This window comes from Melopsittacus undulatus, chromosome 9 (assembly GCF_012275295.1).
Source record: "Melopsittacus undulatus isolate bMelUnd1 chromosome 9, bMelUnd1.mat.Z, whole genome shotgun sequence".
Lineage (NCBI taxonomy): Eukaryota > Metazoa > Chordata > Aves > Psittaciformes > Psittaculidae > Melopsittacus > Melopsittacus undulatus.
In genome coordinates this window covers 7,805,328-7,824,800 of record NC_047535.1, presented here as the reverse complement: position 1 = coordinate 7,824,800, position 19,473 = coordinate 7,805,328, and the positions used below count along the sequence as shown (strand labels likewise).

The window sequence follows — 19,473 nt, the reverse complement described above, 5'->3', positions numbered from 1 at the left end:
GCAGGATGGAGGGATGGCAGACCATGACCCCTGCCTGCCTGCCGCCAACCTGGCAGCCCCATCCTGGAGACATCAAGGAGCCTTGGCAGTGGGAGGAATGCTGCCTCATTGCCAGCAGATGGGCTGGATCAGACCCTGTCAGGGAGGTACCTTATGGTGTGCCAGGAGGGACCTTCAGTTCCAGGAGATATCCCAGGCTTTGCTGTTTGTAGCCTCACTGGAGGCACTGATCGTGGAGCCTGGTCTTGGAATGTTGCACTGGGACAGTGGCAGGATAGGGACAGGCTGAAATGCCCCTGAGGGTGCCATGGACAAGCAGAGCCAGCTGCAGTGTGCACCTATGCTGGGACAGGAAGGGTACCCGGAGCCGACCTGTCTGTGACCTCCAGAGCAAGGGGGAGGCTCCTTGCAAATCCATGTGCTCCTGCTCCCCTCCCCAGGTCACAGAGGTCAGGGGAAGGAGACATTAATTTCCTAATAAACACCCGTTAAAAGTACTTCTCCCCTTGTAAATCCTTGCCTGCTCCGTGCTACCTGCTGTGTGAATTGCTGCTGACCCTGTAAATCACCCTCTGCTCGGCTCTGCCTCCCCTGAAACCAGCCCTTCCCTGTAAATCCTCTGTCCCCATCAGTTTTCTGCTGCCAACCCATTGTAAATCCTGATCCCTGCTGAGGTTGGGGGGGGTGTAGGAGGGTGCAGTGATGGGGTGATGCAGGACAACTGCCTTGGGATGGGTTAATCCCTCCAGACAGTTACCGAGGGGCTTGTTTTCCAGCAGGAGCTGTTGGAGGATGTTCTGTCTGGTTGCATGTAGGGAAGGTCATCCTTGTGCTGGAAGCAGGATGGGGCTAGAGTCATGCTGTAGCCTGGCTTGGCTGGGCCCCTGTATTTGCTCCTTTAAGCAAGCACTGTGGGCAGCAGAGGTCCCTTGTGGTAACAGGGAAACATCACCTGGTGTGCCATTTCTGAGCACTGAGTTGCTGGGGTGGCCATGCTGTGATTTCTCTCTTATGATGATGTTGGGACAGCATGTAGGAGCTGAGGCAAGGGGTCTGGTGGAGACCTGACCCAAAGGGGGTGTAGGAAGCCAGGCATGGAGGCATCATCTCAATGTAGTGAGCTGTGTTGTCCATAACCCCAGGCATGCTGTCCTGTGCCAGGGTTTGCAGGAGAAGTGTTTGTGTTCATGGAAAGGCTGTGGCTAGAGCTGGTGGCTTGGCTGATGTGCATGGCTCATCCTTGATCCAGGCTGGAATTGATGCTGCTTTGCTGTGGCTGGATGAGGTGTCCTGAGGGTGCACAAGCACCTGGCTCCCAAGCAGGGTGTTATTTGGTGTGCAAAGCTTTGAGCCTTTGTGTCCAAGGGCTTAGTGAGCAGAGGCCGATTGTGTTCCAACACAGCTGCTTTTCCCTTCTAATGAGCAGACGTGAGCAGCTCTGCCCCTCTCCCATGGAGGTCAGTGGAGCAGGCTGCAGAAGATGCAGTCAGAGCCAGGCTGGGGTCACTGGAGTGCTTTGGGATGGTGCTGTCTGCAAGCACATAAGGTTTAGAGGCTTCTGGTGGCTTCCTATGGAGGGAAATGCTGCAGGAGACCCAAGTGGTTTGTGATGCAGCTTTCCAGGTGCCCCAGATCCACAAGGTAGGGGTGGGAGGCTGGTGCCAACCTAGGGCAGGGAAGCTCAGCCCTTTCTGACCACTTTCTACATGCCCCAAGCCTGGAGGAGCTCCTCAGCCACTCAGGTGGTTCAGGGTTTGGTTGCACCAAGGACTGTGCGTGTCCTTTGGGAAGGCACTGACTGGTGTCATCTATAGCTCAACTCTGCCTGACCACCCAGAGGGCAGCTGCCAGAAGACTTATAATAGGAATGAGGTGATGCTCTAGGATGGCTGATTCAGGCATTAACATCATCCGCTCACACTGCTGGCAGTGCTCTGTGATGGACCTGGGCTTGACCCAGCTGGGTGTTTCCTTTAGACCTTTCTCCTGCTGCCAAACATCCTTTTTTGGGTTTGGATTAGTTTTTCTCCTGTATCTCATGTCTGAGGCCAGTTGTGTGTTAACACTGGGTTTATGCTACTGCTGTGCTCTGGCTTCGGGAGGAGGAGATGTGTAGGGTGGCAGCACAGGGATGCTGACAGCAGTGGGGAAGGCAGGGGGCAGCGGAGGAGAGCAGAGGCAGATCTTCCAAATCCATATAAACAGCAAAAATACATTTCCAGCAAACGCTTCCAGTCCTGCAGTATTAAGAAAGTGAAGCACTAGAGGATAAGGAAAGCATGAGCAATAACAGCAGGGATTTAGGAAGAATAAATCTTGCCAGACAAACCTGATTGCTTTTTCTTTTTGATGGAATCGCAAAATTAGTGGCTGAGCAGAACGTGGAAATCCTAATATATTTGGATTTAGCAAAGCATTTGATATAGTGTCTCGCCAAATCTTACTCTTAAAATTAGTTCAGTTTGCCTTGGATATGACGCTGCCAAATGGACTGAAAACTGGCTTAGGGCCCTAAGCAAATAGAGGTGAGCTGTGTTTGGGGAGAGGGGGAGCTGTGGGAGCAGAGCTATGGACTGGCTTTTCCTATTAAAAAACCCCAAATCAACAGGAAAACCCCCTCAAATAATCATAAGAAACTCCTTCAGGAATGTGGCCTCAGTTCTAAGCACCTTATTGCAGGAATATTGACAAACTGGAGAGAGTTCAGAAGCAAGCAAGGGGAAAAGAAATCCTTTGGAGGCATCAGATTACCCTCAGGGGCTGGGGGCTGAGCAAGTCCCAGGGCTTGGAGTCTTTTTGGGCAGGAGCAGGTGGTGGTCCATAGGGCCAGGATGAATATTTGGGCTGCTGTTGAGACCTGGCAGCAAGCACCTCAGTGCTTTCACCCCTGCTAAGCTGCCCATTTCACGGCCCTTTCCAGATATTATCCAGTAAGCGGGGGAGAATATTCACCGTGACTGTCAGAGAGAACATCCCTGACCAGGCAGCCGGGCACGTTTCCTCAGGGAAAGTCTTGGAGCAAGCACGAGGAAATGGCCCAGAGTGATTTGAGTCAGTAGATGGAGATTTTCTGGTCTGTGGCCCTGGGTGGGAAGTTGAGAGGTGGTTGTAGCTGCCTTGAGGTGCTGCCTCCTGCAATATCTGCATCCCACAGGCATTTAGTTATCATCAAGGGAGGGTGGCTGAGTCCTTGTGTAAAGGCTCATGGAAAGGTGGTCCCTGGTCACCTTGCAGAGGTAGGGCAGTGTAGCTTGTTGCCCCTCACAGGATTTTATATGAAGGGTTGAGCCTTGTCCATACAAGTCATGAAGGATGAGATCTTCCAGCAAGTTCGCCCATGAAGGGTGAACTGTCTGGCATCTGTCTGGCACGCTGAGCTCTTGGGGTCCTTCAGCACTTGCTTGAGGACTGAAAGGGCTGGTGAGAGTGTGGAGGTTCTTGGCATAGCTGTAGTGTTCTCATGAGGTGAGAAAACACATGTCCTTGAGTCATGGCTATTTCCATCAATTGGATGCTACCAGGGCCATTGCCCCCCACTGCCAGTGGGATGGCTTTGGTGAGTCAGGCTTTTCCATCTGCCTTTTAAAGCAAATCTGTGCCTTTTGATGCAAATGCAAGGCAACTTTCAGTATGGAAAAGGCAGCTTGCTCTAGGGGATGTTGCTATCTTTGGGGGTCATAACTAGGTTATCTCGAGGTCCTTTCCAACCCTAGCCATTCTATGATTCTATAATACATCTTGCTCTGGCAAACCAGTGCAGCAGGGCAGGAATTTGCTGGGCTGAACCAGAGTTAGGGAGAAAGCCATAGCGCAGAGCTAGGAAGAGTTCCTCAGAGATAGGGTAGCCTTGTGCTGGTGCCTTGGTCTTCTTGGGGGAGTACATGGCTTCTTCACCCTATGATGGTTGCCTTCTTTGCACTAATCCCTGCCCAAGGCTGAGCCTGCTGTGTGGTGATGGTGGTGGTGGTGGGATGGGGCTGAACCAGGCAAGATTTGGGAGGTATTTTTAGCTGTTCTAATTGTGGCAGATAAATGCCATTCTTACTTGTTGGGCTTGAGCTAACGGCTAAATCACAACTAGTTCTAATGATGATAATTACCGGATTTCAATATTTATAGAAACGGGTGCTTCCTTCGCATTGGCGGGTGCCGCTGTGCTCTCACCTTCACAGATCGAAACCTTGGCTCATTATCGCTGCAGCTATTTATTTACTTGCACATTTTTAACCCACAGATGGCAATATATGAGAGATCTGAAATGATAAGGGCCCACTGGAGGTGTTGTAGTCTTTGGGCAGGAGATGCGGGATGAATAAGGAAGCATCTCCTAAGGACCTGCGGGTTGAATTCCTGCTTGTTGGGAACTGTTGAGAGATGTTCGCAGGTCCTCAAGCCCTGTATTTGCCAGGGCTTAGCCCCCAAAGGGTGGAGGTGGCTGTGCATATATTTGCATGCGTTAGCACTGTGTATCGCTGCTTCTGATTGCTGTGTGCACCAGAACACATGCTGTAACTAAGGCAGAGCTTAAAGGTTAGGCAACACAAACAGCCTGAGTCCTGTCACACTGGGCTTGGAGGAGCTTGTGGAAAGGGGTCTGGGAAGTTCTGGCCTGCAGCAGCAGCCTCTATATATGTTGGTGTGGCAGCATCCTTGTGCTGCAGAAGGGAAGGCATGTATGTGGGTGAGACATGTGCCCATGCCTAAGCATGGAATGGGGATGCAGAACCCCTGGGCTGTACCCAACCAGTCTCCTCAGGTTTATCCCAGCCTGTATCCAGACCCATGAACCCATCGGGTCTGAGCCTTTCCTTCTCGTGCAAGGTGTAGAAAAGATTCACTTATTCAATTTGCTATCTCTCTAGTGCCACATAAGCTGTATTGATAAATTAATCTTATATTGTTGTGACTAAACAGCCCTGCAATTTTTTACACTGTGCAGTCTAATCTGTCTTGACAGCTGTATCATTAGTTTATATTTGTTGTAATCTTATTGCTGTGTTGGCTGTGGGGAGTTTTGATTTGAGGCCCTGTGCTGCTATTCAAGCAATGGGTGCAGCCAGCAGCTTTCCACTGGGAATGTTGGGATGCTGTGGGGTGCACCCAGGCAACCACCTGCTTCTGAGGCTTGGATGGGGACCCGTGGGTTGGGGTAAGGATGGTGAAAGGGAGGTGTGCATCTTTAAGCATCCTAAAAGGTTTGCTGTAGGATGAGGGATAAGCTGGTTTTTTGGTCTGTGTTTCAGTTTTCTGTGGAATGGGATGGTCCCTCCTCTGTTGCTTTTTGGTCACAGGGCATAAAGGGACTGTGGGAGCTTAAACTGCACTGTCTCCAGGCCTTTAGAGATGCTGCATTGAGGGATGGTGATGTGTACTGGCATAGCATGAAATGGAGGTGGCAATGCCATGCAGTGTCTGGGTGCTCCCCTCTCTCCAGCCTGCGTTTGCTCTCCCTGGTCCAAGCAGGGGCGATTTTGGCTTCTCCATTTGCTTTTGTAGAGAGTTCTTTTGCTTTGCAGGCAGCTTCTTCCAATAACAGCTCCCCAGAAGTGTGGAGCAAGATGTTTGGGGCTGGTGCAATGAGATTTCTGCCAGCAGGGAGCAAGAGAGACTGTGTGTTCCCCAGGCATGGGACACAACGATGGGGGTGGAAGCATTTGGGCTGCTAATTTATGTTTCAGGTCTTGAACTTGTTAAATCTGGATGGGAAAGGATAATTGCTGGTGTGCATGCTCCTGTTTGCAGCTTCTCTGACCAAGCCTGGGTGCTTTGGTAACAACTCAAGCCGGTGTCATTCTCTTGAATGCATCCTTTTGGGAAAGCATTCAGGATCTGACAAGACTGAAGATATGAATGGCTCCTGAGGTAGGTGTGCTCCTTGCAGTTTGATGATGCAAATTGTTATTTAGAGCTTTAATTAGGGTTGTACGGCTGTAAGGACTGGCAGGGACCAACAATGCCCTGTGCTGCACTCAGATCCACCCTGGCAACAGTAATGTCTCAGCCCAATGGATGTGCCACAGCACCTCATATCCTTACATGCTTTCCCCTTTGCAGGCAGGATTGAGAGCAGAGAGCAGGATGAGCTGTGTGACAGCCCCAGTGGCTTCATGTAGAACTGGTGGGGGAGGATGGTGAGATCTGCATGGTGGTATCAGCACTGAATGTAGGAAAATCCCACTCGAGGAGACAAATGCATGAGGAAACGTCTGTAACCTGCTTATTGCCAAGCATGTCATGATGCTGTGAAAGGCATTTCATGTGTGGTGGTCCACAGTGAGTGCTGGCAAGGGTTTGGTGATGTGTCTGTCCACCATGCAGCTCAGAAGGCTGTAGCATCAGGTTGCATCAGGGTTGAAATGCCATTCGTGAAGTGAACTCAGGTTGGGGATGACGTGGGAGAGCCCTAGGTAGTGTCATAGACCTTGTTTCAAGCTCTAGTGTTAAAGGAGGATCCTTCACCTGCAAAGTCCCTGCCAATGTTTTCAGCAAGGAATCAGCTCACCGTGTAAAACCTGACTGGTCTGTGGCCACGGCTGCTGGATGGGAGGGATGACTCTGACAGAAGCACTGGGGCTTGTAGCAGTTGCCCAACACGCTGATCTCTTTGCTGGATGGGAGAGACTCTTGCTTTGCTCTCTGATCCTCCTCTCAGCACTTGATGGTTGCTGTTCACACCCTGTTTGCATCAGAGATGTGAGTACAGAGTGGGGTGCATTGAACAGGGAGCAGGGCTCAGCTCTGCTCTTGCTACCTTTGTCTGTGGTCACGTCTTGCCCATGGCCAGGGTACCAATGGGGCACATGGCAGCTTTTTGCTGTTTATAACCCTCTTATCCCTTAGCCAGTGCAAAGATGTCTTGATTATCTCTCTTCCTCATTTATTCCTGAGTGAATTTCAGGTCCCTGCTGTTAATTCCCTGGTGTATCTTGCTCATCAAGTGCTGCTTTAAGCTCAGGGTATCCCCTGTGCAGCTTGGGATATCATCCAGTGCTGCCAATTCCTAAGCACTGGTGTGAACTGGGAACCACAGGGAGTTTTGGCTGGTAGTGCTACGCTCCACCCATACTGATGAGACCATTTCCATAGCAACTACAGGATTCTTCAGAGGGGAGATAGGGGAAAGATGTGAAAAACCAAAAACAACCCAGCTGAAAGCAGTCATGGGCTGAAGCCATTGGTCAGTGTGAGGAGTGGGCTTCAGGAGGTGGTGTGCTGCCTCTTGCCCAGGGGAAGTTCCCTGCCTCGGTGTATTGGTGTGGGACCCCATGTCCAGGCAGCCCTGATGCTCTCAATGCCTAAAATATGGAAACCAGAGCTGGTGCTTGCATTGTGCTGCAGGGATGCCCCTGTGGGGCTGGGAAAGGGGCAGGAGCCTGCAGGGCTGTGCTGCATGGAAGTGGTGTGTGCTGTGTCTCTCGGGGAGCCATGGAAGATGCTGCAGCTGCCAATGCACAGGGTGATTTCCCAAGCTGGTGGCATTGCTGTGCTAGTTGCTGGCAAGGTGATTCCAGCCGTGCTGAGTGCCATGGGAGTCAGGAATGCCTTTCACCTGTCCCTGCTTTCCTGTAGGCCCAGGGGAGGGAGCTGCAGCTTTTGGCCTTGGAGCATCCCAAGTGCCACTTTGGCTTTGCACTCTGCCTTCCCTTCCATCCACATCCTAGCTTTATTCTCCTCTGCCTCCTGCCCTTGTTGAGAGTCACAGCTAGAAGGGCTATAAATGATGCTTTTGGGGCAGAAAACTTTGGGGTTGGAACTAGATGATCTTTAAGGTCCCTTCCAACCCAAACCATTCTATGATTCTACAAATGAGGTGAAGTGCACAAGCCTGGCACAGTGTCACTGTGTTCTGTCCCAGAGGTTGAATCTAAGCCTTGGCATTGCAGCAGAAGAGATCAAAGTGCCTTGACCCAGTGCTGTTGGTGCTTATCTGTGGTTTGGTGGTACCTTAGGTTTGAGGGGGCTTTTGGGCAGGTCTGCTGGCTTCCTGGTGAGCTCAAAAGTGGCTGAGGGGCTGGTGGGCATCCCACAAGGCTAGGGCAGGGAGGCTGTAGATGAGGACATAGTGGTTGGTGGGTTGCTGCCAACCATGTAGGTTGGTGATGCCTGGTCCCAGCCCTCCTGCTGCAGAGGATGAGGGAAGCCATTCTCCATCCCACTGCAATATCCACAGAGGGAGAAGGAGCCGGTGTGCAGGAGGGCTGTCCCCACCAGCTGCCATCCCCAGTAAGCCCCAGCCTGGCACATGGTGCATGTTCTTGGGCCCCAGCTGCTGTGGGCTGTGAGTGAGCCAGGCTACTCCCTGGAGAGCTGCGGGGCCAGTGGCAGACAATGTCTGTATTCTTTGTGCAGAACCAGCTCCCCTTCACTGACAGCTCTCTGGGCTCATGTGGTTTGCTCTGAGGCTGGGCTGGGGCTCGGACCCTCCTGCCTCTCCAGCTGCCCAGGAGCAGAAACCAAGTTTGATGAGGGGGAAAATCCAACAACAACAACAACAAAATGTCCCTGGAAGGTCTTCATCCGATGATTTGCTTTCTCTGAAATTGCTCCGTGACCCTGAACAGTGCCAAAAAGACATGTGTGCAGTTAAATACATCTCCAACCCATGCAGTGATGCCCTGACAGGGCAGGCGCTGTCAGGATGTTCAGCCTGGCTTCCTCGCTTGCTGCCTCTTCACTAAACTGAGCAGGACCTGTGGGTTCCTCAAATGCTCCTGTGAGATTTCATTGCTGTCACTTTAATGCCACCTTCCTGGGAATGCTGCAGAAACAGGAGGCTTGTTTTCGGGAGCACCAAGCTATTGGGCTTACCATGTCTATGCTTCCGTCTTGTACAGGGGGATGTGGCCTTGTGCTATGGGAAGGAGCATGGCCTGTCTAGGACAGTATGTATTGCTTCTCACTTTTGTGGTCTTAAACCTCCATGCAAATCCTGGTGATGAAGAACATCTTCCATCCTGCTAGCAAAGGGTGGCAATGTCAGTTCTGGGTTAATGAGTTGCCAAGTGTTGGTCAAGCTGCAGTTGCTCAGGTTGTGTGCTCCTGCCTTGCTCCTGGTGTAAAGGAAAGCATATTTGCTTAACAGCCAGTGCAGCTCAACAGCAGCGTGTTTGGATAGTGTGAGCTCAAGGCTTCACCCTCCCTTTGGCCCTGGTGAAGGAGGTGCCCATAGGGAGCAAAGGGCAGATGTTTGGTCAGGGAAGCTGGATTTGGAGTGCTCTGCCAGGGTGCTGGGTGAGCAGAGGCTTCTCCATAATTCAGTTATGCCTTTATCTAGAGGAGGGGCAGACCAAGCTGTGACATGAGATGGAAATGGTCCCCAGATTTGCTGTTTCAAATCAGCTCAAACACAACAACCCGGTTAGCCCTGTCTCTGGCTGTCACGCTGTTGTCTTTAGCATTTCTTTAAGGTGCTTTTCTTCATGTTTATATATACAAAGTAGAGCACTGGGAGAGGAGCTTTTAAAGTGTCTGTTCCCTCCCTGCTCTCCTGTCTTCCCTTCTCCTGCCTATGTCATGTTTATAGGTTTGCTGCTTAGCTTTTCCTTTTCAGACCCAGCTGATTTCCCACAAAATGTATGTTATCCTGGGAAGTGTAGAGCTCTGAGTCACCATATCTTAATCTGTACATCCCTCTGCTCCTGAGTGATGGTTCTGCTCTTACATGTCTGCAATAAGAGCAAGCTGGTGTGTGTCCCTCTTGCAGGAAAACCTTGGGAGGCTGGAAATAGGGAAGGTGTTTTTCTGGCTGGGAAGTGAACCAAATCCTTCATCACTGGGCAGGGATGGGCAGAGCTGGCTGCGATTTATTTGCAATGCAGATAAAAACCTGGGGGGGATCATGGTAGTTGGCTCAACATAAGCTCTATGGAGGGTCTTCCCAGTCCTTTGGGTTTACAGGGAGGGGGGCAGGCAGATCTTCCATGCCATGGAGGTAACGGGGACCCTGGCAAGTCTCCCTTGCAGGTTGGAGCTGTTCTGCCCATGGCTGCATGAGCAGAGCGGCTGGGAGCCTGGCCTGCGGCCAGCCCAGCTGGGCATTGCTGCCCGCTAGCTAGAGCTTCATAAACATCCGAGGAGCCAAAACGCTGGAGGATCAAAGTTCAGGCTCCCTGGGGGCCGTTTGGGAAAACAAACGTTTCATGGGAGCAGGATCCGAGCCCAAGAAAGTTTGGCTCTTCCCTTCTCTCTCCTTGCTTGGGCAGCGGCTTTCCTGGTGTTCGGGTGTGTGGGAAAGCTGGAAATGGGATGAGCAGTGCTATGGGGGTGGTGGAGCTGCGGGGAAGAGGAGGAGGATAAAATGGGAGGGGGACTGAAGGAGAGTGCTGGATTTGGCTGCTAAATAGCCATGACTGTGCAGAAGCAGAGGGACCCTTTGGCAGCTCCAAGCTCTCTGTTCCGTGCTGCTTTTGGGAGCAGTGGGAAGGATCTGCCCAGAAATGTGCAGCTACATTGAAACAGACTTGAGATGAAGCTGATGTGGATGTAAAAGGTTCCCAAATGGAGACACTATGGAAAAGGCCCAGGGAGGGCGGTGGGTCCGGGTTAAGGATCATAGCCTCTTCTCACTGCAGCACTTGTGCAGCCCCATCTCTGGCTCTTGTGTCTGCTCTTGCTGGACTCTCCCTTCTGCCCCCTCATTCCCAGCACCATATATCACTGTAACAGCCAGTCTGTGGGAGAATTCTCCTTTTCCTCCTCCACCTCTTTTCTGTCTTTAGCACACCATGAAGTGCAATGCATGCATGAGGCTGGCAGCGCTCCCCTTTGGGTCCTAGTTAAGTTTATATGTTCTATCAGGACCTGGGTCTGACCATCACAAAGTCCCCGTGCCTTTTTGGGAAGCTTCTTTCTACAACATGCTCTTTGGCAGTACTCTGTACTGAGTTATTCTTGCCAAGCTGAACTCCAGTGATCCTGTAACTTCAGTAGCTCTCCTTGTCTTGCTAATGTGCATAAGCACTGTGCTCTTCAGGAGAGGAACATCTGCATTTGGAGCAGAGCTTGGCAGCTCTGCCTATATCAATTTATATGTATATATATATATTTTAGTTTCTGAAAAGCCCCAGACCTGTTTGGAGATGGGAACGTGGGGGGATCTGACTTCAGTCTGAAGATGTAGGGAGGGTTTCATAAAGTAGAATGTAATTACTGAAGTTGATTTGGACCAGGATGCTGCTTCCTCTGTCCAATGCTCTTTTGATCTTGAAAGACCACAAAACGCCGCACGCTGCTGGCTCTCACTGCATATGAAATCCTATGGATGAAAGCATCTTTCCTTTGGTGTGGCAGGTGCCTGAGGAGCTGCCTGAAGATGGGAGCTTTTTTGGTCTCCTGTGCCATGTAAAGCAAATAGTGCTGCCTCAACTTGGTGTAAAACTCCCATGGGAATTGTCTTTCTCTGCCCTTGGATTGCCCTCTCCATCCCAGCTGGCTGCACGGCTATTCTGGAGATGCAGTGTGATCAGACACGTGCAGGTCCTAAACAGGAGCTTCATATACCCCAGATCCATGTGTAACAATGGGAAGCACCTCCCTGCGCACAGAGGACTGGCTCTGCAGGCTTTCCTGCTGGAGAGTAACAAAAGAAATGCCCTTTTGGGGAAATATCATAACTTTTTGAGTCTGCTGCCTAAAAGAAAAGGGGAGTGAGCTAGAGCTGATGCTGCAGGCGGGGGGTGAGCTCTTGCTGATGCATCACCTCAAGGTGCTTGAATCATGTATTTATGTCCATGTTTCCAAGACTGAAGTGCTCATCCCATCTCCTGCCCTTACTTCAGGTGGTGTCTGAGAGCGTGCAGGGGTCAGACAGTGGTAGGCAATGAACAAGAGGAGGTGATGAGGTGGTGGGCAGGGAGCTGCGGCTGAGCCAGGAGCCCAGCCTATACACAGTGGGATTCAGGGGCACTGTCCCCCAACCCCATTCCCTGTGCAGGAGATGATGGGAGCTTCCTCCTGAAGCTTTTGCACTGTTGCTCATCTCTTATATATGAGGTTGCTTCAACACTTGGATGATTTTGGATGCTTCAGTTCTTGTTCAGGACTCCAGGGTTTTTTTTTTCCCCAGGACTAGCCAAGTAATAGTGATGGGATATTAAGGAGGGTATTTGTTGTGATGGCAGTTGCACTGCTGCCCACAGCACTTCAGTTCTGCTGTCCCACTTACACCTTCCTTTCTGAAAGTGAGTGACTAGGCATAACTTCATGCACTGAAGAATTCTGGATGTAGGATGCAATAACAGAACATCCTCCTTCCCATGTGCCACAGCAATCTGTCCCTGCTGGGTCCAGGCAACCTGCTGTCCTCTACTAATACTGGTACATTGTCCCTGGACGGGATGTTCCCTATTCCATAAGTCACAAGCTGGAGCTAATGCAGGATGTGGAGGCTGTCCTGGGGTGAGCTGAAGGCTTTGGAGGATCTTAGAAGGAAAATGGGTGAATGTACAAACATGGGGCATAGAGCACCCTGTGCCTGAGAGGACCTCATGCCCTCGAGGACTAAAGCAAAGTGTGAGGTCCTTGTCATGTTGGCACTGCTGTTTGTTTTTAAACGCATGCACTTTCCCTCTCTCCTTTAAGTACAGCTCCTATGTGCCTTTACAGGTGCCAGGCAGCATGTCTTAATAGTAGTGCCTGGAAAAAAACATGTGTTCAGCCAAGCTTAAAGCTGTTTCTCATATCTTCCACAGTAGGGTGCTTTTATATGGCAGTCTTGTTAGATGGCTGTAGCAGCTCTTCTGCACTTAGGGGTTGCTCCTGCTGGCCTGGAGCCAGGCAAATGCAGTTGGGGTGAGCATGAAGCTTGTCAGGGCTCATCCGAATGGAGTCCTGAAAGCAAGCCCTCTCCTCTGAGTACCTTGTGTTCTGTGGGCTTCTGGTGAGTAGCTGTTGGGTTTCTCCAGGAAGACTGTTAAGACACCATGCTGTGGTGGCTTGTGCATGGCTGTATCATTCCCATGCCCTCCCCAGTGGCAGGGACTGGAAGCTTTCTCCTTTGCCCAGCCTTTCTGGAAGGGCAGGGCCTGGTTTGGATCATAGGGCTCCATGGGGACTGGGTGCATCCCCTGGCATCCTCTGAAGCACCAGGGTACCCTACATGGGCTCAGCAAGAGGAGCAGATCTGTTGGTGCAGAGGGAGCTGTGTCGCAGTGGTGTGTCTCATGACTGTTACCTTGACGAATCACAATTATACTGTTGGGTTATGCTCCTAATTGTTTCTACAAAGCTGGATTTGCTTTCTCCCCCTTCTTCCACCCCCTTTCCACTGACCTCAAATTATCCTTAATGACGCAAACTTATCCATTGCTAGGTGGCTTTTCCATGTGGTTTTTTGGGAATGGGAAGCCCACCCTTTAAATGGGGAAAATATTGCCCTCATAAGTCTTTATTCGGCAGCACTTGCTGTTAATGCTCAGTTACCAATTCACTTTTATAACTTCCATATTGAGGGAATTGAGTCTTCATGCCTCTGGTTATTAAATGTATGCAATAAATGCCTTATAATGCTGTGGAAGATGGCTGATTCTTTTATGGCTTCCTTAGTCCTGCATGGGAGATGTGAGGGGATGGGTAAAAGGAGCTGGTAGTCCCCACTGTGACTGTGCTTTGTCCCAGGGTGTGGGACCTGCACCAGTGCCATGAGTTTCCCAGCTTCCAGGTCTTCCCATTAACACCTCCCACACCTCTGCTTGGAGGAGGCAGGTCTTGCTAGTCAAGGGTTTTAAGAGCTGTCTTCCCTCTGTTCCCCCTTTGCAATCAAATTCATATTTGCATGGTCTGGAGCTGGCGTGCCAGGAGGTTTGTTTATGATGCTAAACAAATTGGGTAACTGAAAGCCAATGCTTCTGTCTGGATTGTGAGGTATCATGTGCCTGGAGGATGAATCAATTTTCTAGTTGCTCTACAAGAGGCAGGACTCAAAACTCTGCTTACCTTTCCTACATATACTTAGAATGTCTATATACATCTATAATATATAGAAATACATCTATAAAACCTGTATGCTGGGATGCTGCCTGCTTGCTGGTATCCAACTTATTCACTGCCCAGTATCCAAACACAAGCAGTGGCACTAGCACAGCGTGGTTCTGGCAGGGATGTGTCATCTCTGGCAGTCACTGGAGTTGATGGCATCCTGAGGAAAAGTTGCTCCCTCTGGTCTGGGTTAGATACAGATTTGGTAGCACGTATGTACACAGGCTGTATAATACTTGGTGCTTATCAAGAGCGGTTTTTAGCTATTGACTGCAGAGCTTGAGAAGCTGATAGAGATTAGATAAATATTATCCTTGTCGTTTGAGGAGGGTGAAGGAAGGCCAGACACATTAAGTAGCATCAAGCTAGTCACTTGGTAAACTGGCGGAAGCTGTTTTCCATCTCTGCCTCATGCACAGGAACATGTAAGCCTGGCTGTATTTAAATCCCAGTGGATATTCTAGTCTCCCTTGCTGCATGGGCATGTAGAAGGGGGGCACGTAGAGCTGTGCGGGTTGGCTGTGTGGTCTCAAGGTGACACCAGCCTGTGTTGTCAAACACCTCATGGCACGGTGTCCTGGGAACAAAAGGAACTGCTGCTCCCCTGGGGTTGGGGGCAAGTGGGGCAAGGTACAGGCATTTCTGGAGACTGAAACCTAAACTGGGTGACTTGGTGACCATATGGTCACCAGGATTGCTAATCTCTCTGTCTGTGTGATGGGGGGGCAAAGAAACCTGCAACCTTACTGGCTTCACACGGTGCCTTGTGATCTGCGAGTGAGATGTGATCCTCGTGAGATGTGGAGCTGGCAAACAGGGCTTCGTGCTTCACAAGCTTGCTGTTAACTGGGACAGCCCACAAGCTGTGGGTTGACCATTGCTCTGACTGCAGTGGCCTGCAAGGCTTTAAACAAGTTGTAAAGTCATGGCACGTGGGTACCTTGAAGCTGAGATACGATGCTGTGTTGGTCTCCTGAAGTTTGCTTTTGTCAGGCTATCAGATATCTTTGGAAAGCTAACTGATTTCCTCAGCAAAGAGATGGCTTCATGGTGAGAGGTTAATATGATGTTGCATTACGTAAGTGGTTTGTTTTTCTGGAGAAGACAGGGTACAGCCCAGCTGCTGTAGGTGCAGAGCTGGATAACGGAGAAGTGATGATGGGAGGTGTTGAAAGAGGAGAAAACCACTGAGGTTCCTTGGAGATGATGTTGGATCCTGCTTTTGTTGAGGAGAGTGGCATGAAAGGCAGGAGTGTACTCAATGGGTTTCTCTGCTGGCACATTGCTGGAGCTGTGGGAGCACAATGTGTGGTGAAGATGACAAGGATAAGAGTTCCAGTAGCAAAACCAACAGAGAATCTGATGCAAATTGGGATGGATACAAATGTGGGTGCAATGGGGCTTTTGTTGCCAGCCAGGAAATCATGTCAGTTGGAAAGAAATGGTGGATAGAAAAGCTTGGTGCAATGCTGACTTATGGGGTGAAAACAAGCCCTCCAGGCTGATGGGGCTGAGGTAAAGCCAGCGTGATCTCAGGCTGCATGTCATGGTATTTCCAGTGTAACTGCAAGGTTGTTGTTGCTGTTACACAAGTGAGACCTCCTGGAGATTGCTCTGTGTTTTCAGTCACTTTTGTTCAAGAAAAAGGGACTTAAATAGGCTGATGGATAAAATAGCCATTTTCTAACACAGTGTTTATCACAGTGGTCCTTCTTGTATAGGTCACCAAGCGTGAGTGTCAGTTGTGCTGGGGCTGAAGCCAGAAGAAAAATAACCCTGCTATCAGGACTCTGCTTGAGCAATATATCTGCATCACTTCTGGGACTTGAGCTAGTATCTCTTCAAGGCACTTGAGACAATTTGCCTTGCACTTCACTGCTTGGTACGGACGCACTGTCTTAGAAGAGCTGGGCTCATGTAACTTATAAATTATAGCTGGGCAGGTCTGGCCCTTGCTTTTAAAGGAGGAAGGAAGAAATGCCAGGAAGGGAAGAGAGCAGCTGCTTAAGCAAAACCAGTTTTGACACAAGAGAAGATGGATGTAAAATGCTTATGAGTACATTTGGGTAAGAAATGGAAAGAGCAGAGGAGTTCTGGTGCAGCATTTCAGTATGAGTTGAAAGGACAGAGACAGCCCTATCTGCTCCTAAGGTAGACTTGAATCCATCTGTAGAAAACATGGTATACTGACATCTCTGTTGTGCAAAGAGACCTGGCCCAGCAGGACCTTCCAAATAGATGTGAGATAAGCAAGTATTTAAAGAAACAACCCCTACCCTCCATCCCCACCAAGTAAAATGAGCAGTCACATCTGTGTTAGTGATGCATCTCATATGGTCTTCATTAGAAGTTGGAAACAAGTTTAGGTGGATATGTACGCGGTGAGCAGTTTGGGATTTGTCAAGTATGGTATTGAAGCTATTGCGTCTTGCAGAAGAGCAGCTTACCTCAGTAATAACTGAGGAACACCATGGGAATATCTATTTAGAGATGTTTGCAGGGAGGAGGGAGTAACCCACTGACTGCAATTCATACCTCAGTGCCTGATTGCAGAGATCAGCGTAGGGCTGGGAGTTGTCACATCTTTACTTGGCATGAACCCAGCACCCGTGTTCCTGCCAGGTTAATGAACCGAGGCAGAGGACAAGGGAAGGTCGCAGTCTTCAGCAGCAATTGGGAGGATGTAAGACTTCTAGGGCAAGCACAACCCTGGAAAGAAAAGTGGAGGGAGCCAGCTGAGGGAATGAAGGACATGGAGAGGGACTTGCTTTAGGGGTGGAGTTTCTTGGTTGGTTTGCTTTCCTTTGCAGCCACTGCCAATTTTGCAATCACAGCTTGAATCCTTGAGCTTTCGGAATAAGATGTGTTCCTGTTTTGTCTTTAAAGTGGATTCAGGTGAACCCAGCCAGTGCAAAGTGATGCTGTTCTTTCCAAAGCAATAGGGAACCAAAGAAAATGTTTTTTCTGGTGTACCTTTGAGGTGCCTGTGAACCAAGACTAGGTTGCCACTTCTAGGAGCAAGGGTGCAGTTCCTGCCAAGTTGAAAAATCAGATAAAAAAGGGAAAGAGCCATTTCTGAAAGTCCCTGCAAAGGGAAGTGTCTGTGTAGCTTAAAGGACTCAGTCTCTTGCTGACCTGTGTACCTAATTCAAGGTGATGTTATTTCCCTGTATTGCACTCTCATGTAAGGCAGCTGCTATTTTTCTATATATGTGTGTGTATGTATTTATTTCCACTGTTGCTTCTCTTGTCTCTCACTTTATGGGTGTTGTATATCTGTCAAACTGACAGAGTGTAGATTTAGATTAGTTATTAGGAAGAAATTCTATATTATGAGGGTGGTGAGGTACTGGTACAGGTTGCCCAGAGAAGCTGTGGGTGCCTCATCCTTGGCAATGTTCAAGGCCAGGTTGGATGGGGCTTGGAACAGCCTTGTCTAGTGGAAGGTGTCCCTGCCCGTGGAATGGGGATTGGAACTGGATGAGCTTGAAGGTCCCTTCCAATGCAAAAGACCATTCTGTGATTCTATGTTTAATAACATACCAAAGCTCAGGAAACCCATGGGTTTTGTTTGGAGGCTGTCACAGAGGTTGTGGAGTTGTATTTACAGACTAGTGTGGTCACTTCTGGAGGGTTTGGCCAGGGGGGGGGGGGGGGGGGGCTAAGACCCTCAGTCTGAGGTCTAACCCCAGTGCTGAGTCATCAGAAAGTCATACCTTTGCGTGTCACTGGGAACAAGCTTGGTTCTCTTTCCACCACTTCTAGGTTGCTGCCCACATGGTTTGAGTGTCAGGTCAAAAATAACCTTGCCTTTTTTTAGCAAACACAATCAATAAAACAAGAGCCAATCTGGCCGCCGCCTCCTCCCCAGCTGCGCTTGTTCCATAGTTCCTGGCTCAGGGCTGCTCAATCCCACCCCGAAGGTCACTGCTTGGATGCTGTAGCTTCAGCATGCCTGAGTGGTAAACCCACAGCATCCCATGCCCGCTTCTTCTCATGTTCTTTCTCTCGAAGGACCCTCTCTTTTGGTATGTAGGTGTTGGAGTGAGAAATGACTTCAGCTCGTGTTTCTAGCCTTGCTCAGTCCCGTGGCCCAGGACCTGAACTCGCAGTCCTGCCCTGTCTCAGAAGGGTTTCAATGAGCCTTTGGGTCTCTTGACCGGCTCCTTCCAGTGTGTGTTTTGTTCTGCAAGTGTTTGCAGGGGCCTTAACCCTTGGCAGGGAATGCACAATGGCTGTAATAATGTCCTGGTTCTCATTTTGTCTGCGACACAGACAACCCAAGCCAATGAGCAGGTCATTGAGGATGAACCATAACTTCAGCTGTCATGCAGCAGACAGTTGGGAGCTTACTCTGTGTCCTTACAGTAACCCCTCTGGGTATGCAGGCAATTATAGAACATGTGGAAAGCAGAGGTGGCTCTTGTGGGTCTCTGCTTTTCTTGGATCTGCATTGTGAGAGCAGAGAAACACGTTTAGGTTTAGTCCAGGTTAATTTTAGCTGAATTTTTCTTTCTTGGGCCGGATGGTGTTTGGGATACAGTTCAAACAGGTCCATGTACTTCTGTCATGCTAATTTATCTGGCCTTCTGCAAGCACAAGGCACTGCAAGTGCTGGAACAAGAATGTGTGGCCCCTGTGACTGCTCTGGAAGTGCTCAAGAAGCCCCTCTTCTGCTTACTCTGGACCACTATGTGAGGTTCTGCAACCTTATGGAATCACAGAATCATGGGATGCTTCTCAGTTTTGGCTTATCATTCCAGCCCTACATCACTTGGACATATTTCCTCTTGCCAAGGCCAAAGCTAACTATTGCATCAAGGCAGATGTGAGCTTGGATGAACGCGTTCATGTTCAAAGTTGGGCTTGCTCGCATCCTGTCTAAAGGGACCAGCCAGATGTTTTTCCCTCTTTGAGAGAGGTCCACCTCCACCTGCTCCCCAGCAAAGCCCTCTTGAAAATGTTTGCTTGTGCTTTGGTGAGAAGTTGCTCAAGTTTAACCTGGGAGAAAGCCTGAACTGTCCAAGCACCACCTGCGGGAGCAGGACTGAGCTCTTTCCCCATCATACAGCACTGCAGCTTGTTAGTGGCCACAGCCAGCCAGCCACAGTGCTGCCAGCATCGCTCCTGTGCAGCCGATAACGGGGGACCCCATTCTCAAGGGCTGTTGGTCTGTCAATTTCCCCTGGCTCCAGTATTTCCTGAGTAAGCAATCCCATGGTGACAGGTCTATTTCTGCTTTTATTCTCTATTACATACCTGCCAGAGTGCCCCGGGCAACTAAGCAGATCGTAATAAAGGCACAGTTTCCAAGCTAAGTTGCGTGCTCTCCTGCCAGCAGCACTTCCAGACAGCAAAGACGAGGACCCTGTTTGTCCACACCTGGAGAGACTGGTTAACATATATATATATGTATATATACATATATTTTATTTTTCCCATTTAAGCACTAAGTTGTTTTTGAGAGGTTTTAGTTGCTTTCACTCCTTTTGTGTGAGC

At 49.8% G+C, this 19,473-nt stretch overlaps 1 protein-coding gene across 5 annotated transcripts in view; it reads left to right on the top strand.

Moving 5' to 3' along the window:
• Positions 1-19,473, top strand: part of NTRK3 (neurotrophic receptor tyrosine kinase 3) — a 203,856-nt gene that overhangs the window by 13,017 nt on the left and 171,366 nt on the right. The gene's annotated exons all lie outside the window — the stretch shown is intronic.